Below are 8,825 nucleotides of genomic sequence, written 5' to 3' on the forward strand. Positions count from 1 at the left end.
GCTCCGACGTAGAGCGGATGCACTGGGCCTCGGCATCGAAGAAGAGGAGCGCGGGGCCTGGGAACGGCGGCAGCGGGGGGCGGTGGACGGGTGCTCCGGCTTGGGGCGGTGCATGGGTGTCGACGTCGAAGAAGAGGAGCGCGGGGCTAGAAACGATTGGCGTGGGGTTGAAAATTTTCCACCCGCGGCGAGCTTTTATACCAGACCTCATCACTGCCGGTTCTAGTTAGAAACCGACAGTGATGGGGGTACACCACTGCCGCTTGTAAGTAGAAACCAACAGTGATGGGGGTACATCACTGTCGGACCATTCTTAAAATCGGCAGTGATTGTCGTATAGCGGTTACAACATAAGTAACTTATCTTTTCCACACTTTTTGAATACCTTCTACTGGCTCAATGGTTAAGACTCCACATCTCAACATGTGATACCCGTGTTCGAATCCCGAGCGGCCTAATTTTTTTTTGTTTAATTTTATAATTTATTAAGCATATGTATTCCTTTGTCGAAATAGCTTGAAATTTTTTTGATTACGTGTCTGAACTCTGTAGCCCTGAGACCCAAGCTCAAACCCGAAGGCTGGCATAATTTTTTTAATTTTTTATATATCACTGTCGGTTTTCAAAATAAACCGACAGTGATAACAAGCATCACTGTCGATTTCTTCTCATCACTGTCGGTTTTTTGAAACCGACAGTGATGTTTATATATATTAAAAAAATTCTTTTATATACTGAATAAATAGAAACATATGTATTCTTATGTCGAAATGACTTGATTTTTTTTTTGCAAGCTTGTACACCCAAATTAAGATCCCACACAAGATCTTAGGTCTTTCTAATCATTTTTTATTAATTATATTTTTCTGTGTGCTGAATGAGACAAAGGAGGGTGAATTTCATCTTAGACCCAATAGCTTTTTTTATCCACCTCCATAAAATTCTTATCCCTGGGACACATTAGAGCCTATGTAAAAGTTTGGCACTATTTTGGATTTTTTCGTGGGTAGACTCAGTTCAACCTATAATTAAACTGTCTCGTCGCGCGGAAATTCAATTAAACCTTAGAAAGTAGCAAACCATCTCTAAAAAATCCCAAACTTGGTGTTTCGTTCACACATGGCACATGCAATCCTAAGAAAAAGTTTGAGACTAATACGACACCGGAATATCTATGAACCACAGAAACCTTGATAACATATATGTATAGTCATGGTTCGATGAAAGGGCACATGTATATCTGTGAAGCATGTATACTCCGCCTATATCGAAATGGCTTAAAATTTTTTTTGGCAAGCATGTACACCCAAATTAAGACCCCACACAGGATCTTAGGTTTTTCTGATCATTTTTTTATTTATTATATTTTTCTCTGTGCCAAATGAAACAAAAGAGGGTGAATTTCATCTTGGACCCAATAGATTTTTTCATCCACCTCTACAAAATTCTTATCCCTAGGACACATTAGAGCATGTGTAAAAGTTTGGCACCATTCTAGATCTTTTCGTGGGTAGACTCAGTTCAACCTATAATTAAATGATCTCGTCACGTGGAAATTCAATTAAACCTCAGAAAAAGCAAACCATCTCCGAAAAATCTCAAACTTAGGTGTTTCCTTCACACGTGGCATGTGCAAGCCTAAGAATAATTTTGAGATCAATATGACACCTGAATGTATATTTCTAATTGCCCAACAAATATTACACGAATTATATACATGACAATAATTAAACACACAAAGCCGTATATATTAAAATTAGAACCCAATTAAACTATGACCTTGAAAACCTAGCTAAATAAACATTAATTATTCTCGAAATCACTGTCGGGATCGATCGGGCCATGCACACTAACATGCCTCTATAGCCATATATGATAGTTGATGTCACAGATTATATATCCGCTTGTATCGATGAAGTCCAATGCCCGTATGAGTGCACTCTCTCGTACCTCACAATACCGAAAGAATGGTCGACCATAGATATAACCTACTGAATGACCACTGCCCCTGTTAGTAATCCTTATGCAGTACTGGCGTCCTTCTATAGTGAGTTGGTCGAGGTTTCCATTGCAAAAGTCCTAATTGTACCGAGTTGCTCCGTAGCTTGATCTAGAACAGCCCACAAGCCACATGCAGTATAGATAAGGTCCTGTAGCGCAATCTACATGTGCAGAAAAGAAAAAATTAGAGAATGTTATTACAATAATAAATAATAAATAACCACGACTCAGGTATAAGTGACCATTTTACCACATCCGCATGGTTGTAGCTTGCAAACCATTCGCTTGCTTGCGGGACGGGGATATCACCAGCATTCAAAGCAAGTGCCTTGAAGTGCGAGAAATCAGGCACATTATAGCAAATACGTCGAAGTGCCTCTAAACAGACGCGCACGTCACTTAATTGGACGCTTATCATGTCCGGGCTCTGTATTCCCATCCCGTGGATATGGTTCCGATGATTTGAACTCCTCACATGGATGAAAAAACTGAGTTCACGTCCATAGCCGACCACTTGCATTAAATGTCGTGTTCTCGACGATGTCCGAGATAAAGAACCAGCTAAATGTTGTTCGCAGCCAATCTATTGGGGATATAATCTGCGACATATATGCATGCAACAATGATATTAAACTAATTACACTTATTTGTTAGCATCAAAAAATAAAAGATGTTGGAAAATATTTCATATAATAGCTGGAACAGGGAACCATGGAATGGCCACATTAGGAGCGAATGGCTCATCGCCAGGGTGGAAACCTGGTTCTTGTGGTGGGGAAGGTCCGTTGTTCATACCACCTGATCGATAAAATGCAAAAAAAAAATATGAACATAAAATATATGCACAAAAAAAATTCCAAGTAAAATGTGACAACATAATTAAATATAGATCGAATGCAAGGAAGAAGAATATATATAAATGTAGAATGCAAAGAAACATAAATATAAATATAGATCAAATGAATATAGATACAATATTGAAGAAGACAACATATCAATACCATTAAAAAATGCAGGAGCCATGACCAAATCACGTAGAGAGAGAGTGAATGTCTTGAGAAGTGAGAGTGAAACATGAGAAATGAGACAGAGAGTTCGTTGGTGAGTGAGATCGATGTATGTGGCCGACAGTTTGTTTTATATAGGGGGGCATGGACATCACTGTCGGTTTTTAAATAGAATCAACAGTGAAGGTGGTAATCACTACCGGTTTCTAAATATAACCGACAGTGAAGGTGGCTATCACTGTTGGTTTCTAAATAGAACCGACAGTGAAGGTGCATATATGTAAAGGATATATTTATTTAGATACTACAATGGGAAAGTTTTAACAAGAACGATATATTTATTTAGATAGTAATGAAATACATCAAAAAATTACAAAAAATTGTGTACCTCAGTAGCATTCTTCTAGTACCTTATGTGTGCACTATTTTGGTGGACTACAATGCATAACGATATCTGTGGTCTGTTGTGAGAGGAAAACATTGTATCATGGCTAATAAGGCATGGCTGAAATCAACATGCATGGAGAGGCTAGCTCCTAGCCGAGAGCCATTTTATAGGGGCTAGCAGTCGTGGTATATTTTTATTTCTGAACTAAAGTTATCGGGGTAGGTGGGAGCAGTGTTCTAACTGTTGTGGTCATGGAAGCACTATTGGCATATGAGGAGCATCTACACATCATTGTCGGTTTTAGTTTAAAAACCGACAATGAATTGGGCCTTCTGCGTCGGTTTGAGCAACCGACTATGATAGAAGCTATCACTGTCGGTTTTAAAACCAAAACCGACAGTGAAGGGCCCTGCCGCCATCTTTTAGTAAAAAAATATAAAAAACACTATCGGTTTGGAGCCTGCCATCGCAGCCTTTTTGTAAAAAATATAAAAAAGTTTGGCCCGCCTGAGATTCGAGCGCGGGTCACGGGGTCAAGAGTGCACGGCCTTAACCGCTGAGTTAGGATAGGGAGTTCGGTTAGAATGGTTTTATTTATTTCTTTTATCCCATCGTAATGCACTACTAAATTATAAATGCAAAATCAAAAAAGTTTAGCCTGTCTGGGATTCGAGCGTAGGTCTCAGAATACAGAGTGCGCGACCTTAACCGCTGAGCTAGGATAAGGAGTTCGGTTAGTTTGCTTTTCTTTATATATTTATTAATAGAAATAATGCAGTTAGTTTATATTCTAAAATAACACAAAAATTTGTGTCTTGATTATTTAATTCTATGATAATTAATTAATGGTCTATAATTATCAAATAATAGTGTTTGTGAACATCATCTTAATATTTGATTACATAGTCAATAATTAAATTGTAAAGATGCGCACAAAATATAAATTAAATATTCAGTGCGAATTACTGATATAACGTCTGCATAATGATTACATAGTTAACAATAATCTAACTATCTTTAGGTGCATCAACAATGAGGGCCTCATTGTGATCAATTCATACGTAAGCAGATTCATCACTCTCTTGAAGGATAGGTATGGGCATGTTCGCCCCGAATGGATGCATTTCCTGATAGCTCATGTAGTTTTCTTCGTCCGTCACTCCATCGACACCAACAATCTTCCTTTTCCCTTTTAGGACTACTTTTAGCCTTTCTTTTGTCTTGTTGTTCCTTGTATAGAAGACTTGTATAACATCTCTTGCAAGGATGAAGGGGTCGTCTCTGTATGTGGTCTTAGTGAGATCAACGGTAGTGAATCCTTCGCTGTCAGTGTTGATTTCCTCGAGCTAGACCCACTGGTAGCGAAAAAGAGCTACCTTCAATGGACCGTAGGCTAGCTCCCATATCTCCTCTATGAAACCATAGTATGTCGCCTGCACGTTGTCGTTCTCGTCGTGAACATCAAAATGAACACCATAATTTTGGTATGTGCTCTTTTCATCTTGCTTTTTTGTGTAAAATGTGAATCTATTGATCTCATGCCCTTGGTACTTAAGATATGTACTCGAAGGCCCCTTGGCTAAGGCATCCAGTTGATTACCCAAATTTATTCAAGCAAGCGACGTCGCAACCAGCTGACAAATTTCTCCTTATGTTTTTTATCTAGCCAAGCCTATGACCTGCTCAGATACAGAGTTTGCAGCAATTGCCTGTGCTCGTTAATGTATGGCATCATACCCTCGGCTTGCTGGAGAACAGTGAACTGTGCTTGTCTAAAAAAATAGGGTTGTCTACTGTAACGCCCCGATTGTTCCTTTGCCACGTAGTCTTCCCTCGTGACAAGATTCTAGAACTCTGACCCTTTTGATGTCCAGATAATATGTGCAGAACTCAATGGCCTCCTCCATTGACCATCCTTCAACCATGCCCCCTTCTAGCCTAAATCTGTTCCTAACATACCTCCTAAAAACTTTTATCAATCTTTTGAAAGAAAACATCTGATGCAGGTACATTGGGCCAAGGGCTCTAATTTGGTCAACAAGATGAATGAGCAGATGTAATGAGATATCAAACTAAGTCGGCGAGAAATGCATCTCAAGCCTAACGAGAGTTTTGGCTATGTCCCGTTGTAGCTGTTCTAGCGTGGACACATCAATGACCTTTTTTGAGATCGCGTTGAAGAACGAGCAAAGCTTTATGATTGGGGCATGGACCTTTGGGGGGAGGATACCATGTAGGGCAACAGGGAGCAGCTGAGTCATAATGACATGACAGTCATGGGCCTTCATAAGGCCATAGTTGAACTTGAGTTCTCTCATGTTTACTAGTCTCTTCGGGTTCTCACAGTAGCCCGTCGGGACTTTGAGTTCATTGAAGAAAGAAATAAGCGCACTGCTTTTCTTCCTTCTTCAATGTCCATAACGCAACCAAAAGTTCGAACTGACCATTCTCTAGCTCCATGTGATGTAGCTCCTCCTGATTCCCAAGTGTTGCATGTATAGGCGTGTGGCTAGTGAATCCTTCGATGTCCCCCCGGTATCCATCAAGGTGTTAAGAGTGTTAGCGCACACGTTTTAGTGATGTGCATGGGATCAAGACAGTGGCGTACACTCAAAAATGGCCAGTAAGGTAGTTTCTAGAAAACTGATTTTTTCTTCCAAACGCTCCCATCAGGCGCTGCTACTGCATTGTCCCACTTCCCAAGGACAACCTCCAGTTTGTTGAGTTCTCGAAGTATCGCAGGCCCGTCTCGATATTTTGTAGCTAAGCATTTCTTAATAGCACTGTTGAAATCTTTTCTATTCCTACGGTAAGGGTGATCCTTAGGTAGGAACCTACGGTGTTCCATATAAACTATCTTTGAGTTATTTGGCAGATTTACCGTATTGGTGTCGTCCAAGCACTCGATACATCCAGTATAGCTTTTTGTCTTCTCTCTAGACAACGAACCTCGACCTAGCAGGTCGGTGATTATAGCGATAAGTACTCCCTTGATCGTGATATGTTCCTTTTTGTACTTGTCCCAAACATCCGGCACACCCTTTTCAAACATCTCCACTAGTTCATCGATCACTGGTTTCAGAAACACATCGATGTCATTCCCAGACTATCTTGACCCTTGGATCAGTAGTGGCATCTGGATGTACAACCGCTTCATACAGACTCAAGGTGGAAGGTTGTATATACAGAGCATCACTGGCCAGGTGCTATGATTGCTTCTAACGTGGTCGAAAGGATTCATCCCATCTGTGCTCAAAGTAAACCAAAGGTGCCTTACCTCTCCACCGATGTCCTTATAGAACATAGTATTGACAGTCCTCCAATCATGCTCATCGGCGGGGTGCCTCATCATTGTATCTTTCTTACGCTCTTCGCCATGCCAGCGCAACAGCTTGGCTAACTTTGCACATGCAAACAACCTATACACCCGGGAAGCTATAGGAAAATACCAAACGACCTTTATGGGACCTCCTCTGATCTTGGTGCCCTCATCTGACGGCCCTTCCTTGTATCGTGGAGCTTCACACTTGGGGCACTTGTCTAAGTCTTTGTATTTTTTTCCATGGTACAATATGCAATCATTGAAACACGCGTGGATTTTTTCAACCTCGAGGTCGATGGGGCAGATCATTTGCTTGGCCAAGTATGTCTTTTCTGGCAACTCATTTTTTTCTAGGAGCATTTCCTTATTATACCTAACAACTGATCGAAGCCTTTATCGCTCAATCCGTTTGTCAATTTGAACTCTAACAGCATGATGTCGGCTTCCAGTTTGTTTCATTGGACAATTCCTATATAATGGTGTTTTGTCATCTTGTCTCATTTTCTCTAGCTTTCTCAGCTGTCTTTCACTAAGACATCCGGTCTCTACATTACGTAGCAGCTGAGAAATGTCATCGTTATCCTCGGTGTCGTCAGCTAGCGTGTTCCTAAACACATTATTAACTGTGGCCATAGGTTCCGTGTTGATACCGGGTTCCTCGTCAGCATCGTGGATGGCTACGTCAGGCATGTCCACATCATCGTCGTTTTCCTATAGAACATTCACACCAGCCTCGCCATGCATAGTCCATATCGTATAGTTTGGCATGAACAGTAATCAAGTGTGAACGTATAGACTCAATTTGACGAAAGTTCCTATGATTCTTGCAATCTTTGCATGGGCAGAAGACATGGTTCCTATTTCCAGCATGGACTTTGACATCGGTGATAAACTGGCTGACGTCATGCATGTACCGCTTGTCCGTTCGGGATAGATGCATCCACTCTCGATCCATCTCTGCACAAAAAAATACTGAGACAGTAATTACAAAGAATTAATAAGAAATCGAGCTTCATGAACAATAATTGTAGCTCGAAAGTACCATTTTTGGAAGACATTATTGTACACTAATTATTGGAAAATTGAAATTGGTAGCCCTGGTACTGTAAATTGAAAATCGTAGTAAAAAATAATTATTGCACAATATTGAAGAACAACTATTCTACTCTACTTCTAAGAACTAATTATAGCATCACATACTAACAATGATGATCTTGACCACCATGGAATAATTAGCTAGAAATTTAAATGTGTTCATAGACACTAACCTTTTGGATGATGGATTCACCATAATTTGAGCCTGACACAAATATTCAATTGGAAAAGTGCTCTCTAGAATGGAGAAAGAACTAGAATGAGAATGAAGCAATGTAGCCATCAAAACAAAGCTAATTAAGCAACAAAATCAAAGGAGTCGATGTTTGTTACTAACCTTAAAGCAAAAAGATCAAACCATTCTTTAAAATCCAAGCACTAGCTTTATGATGAAGAGCAGCCGCAACAATGGATGGAAGGGTCCAAACGCGCGCCTCTGTTCTCGGGATGGAAGAGAGAAGGAAGGAGAGGACGGCGGCAGCCTTTTTGTGTTGTTGGCTTATCACCGTCGGTTCTTGGCTAGAACCGACAGTGATAGAGCCCAATCACTGTCGGCTCTTGGCTTAAACCGGCAGTGATGAGTGCCCGCCAAAACACTGCCGGTTCAAGCCACAAACTGACAGTGATATGGTCCTTCACTGCCGGTTTTAGCCCAGCCCTAATCATTTTTTTATTTTCAAGCTCATAACCGATATTGAAGGTACATCACTGCCGGTTCTCACAAATCTAGCAGTGATGATGCCGATAGTGATGTGCAAATCTGGCGTAGTGAGAGGCGAAGGAGGAAGAGGTAACATGCCGTGGAGCACAACACACCCGCCCACCGCGACATCCATGTGACGAAAGTCGCAATGCTGGTTAGAGTGCACAGCTTATTCCCCGCAATAGAGCGAGAGTGCAAGCAACATCGAATGCAGATGGACACTAAACAAGAATAGCAGACTTGATATCATCGCATAGGCCATCAATGAAACGTATTGCAAATGTTCACGCGACAAATAATGAAGAAGTG

This window comes from Miscanthus floridulus, chromosome 2 (genome assembly GCF_019320115.1).
Source record: "Miscanthus floridulus cultivar M001 chromosome 2, ASM1932011v1, whole genome shotgun sequence".
Classification (NCBI taxonomy): Eukaryota; Viridiplantae; Streptophyta; class Magnoliopsida; order Poales; family Poaceae; genus Miscanthus; species Miscanthus floridulus.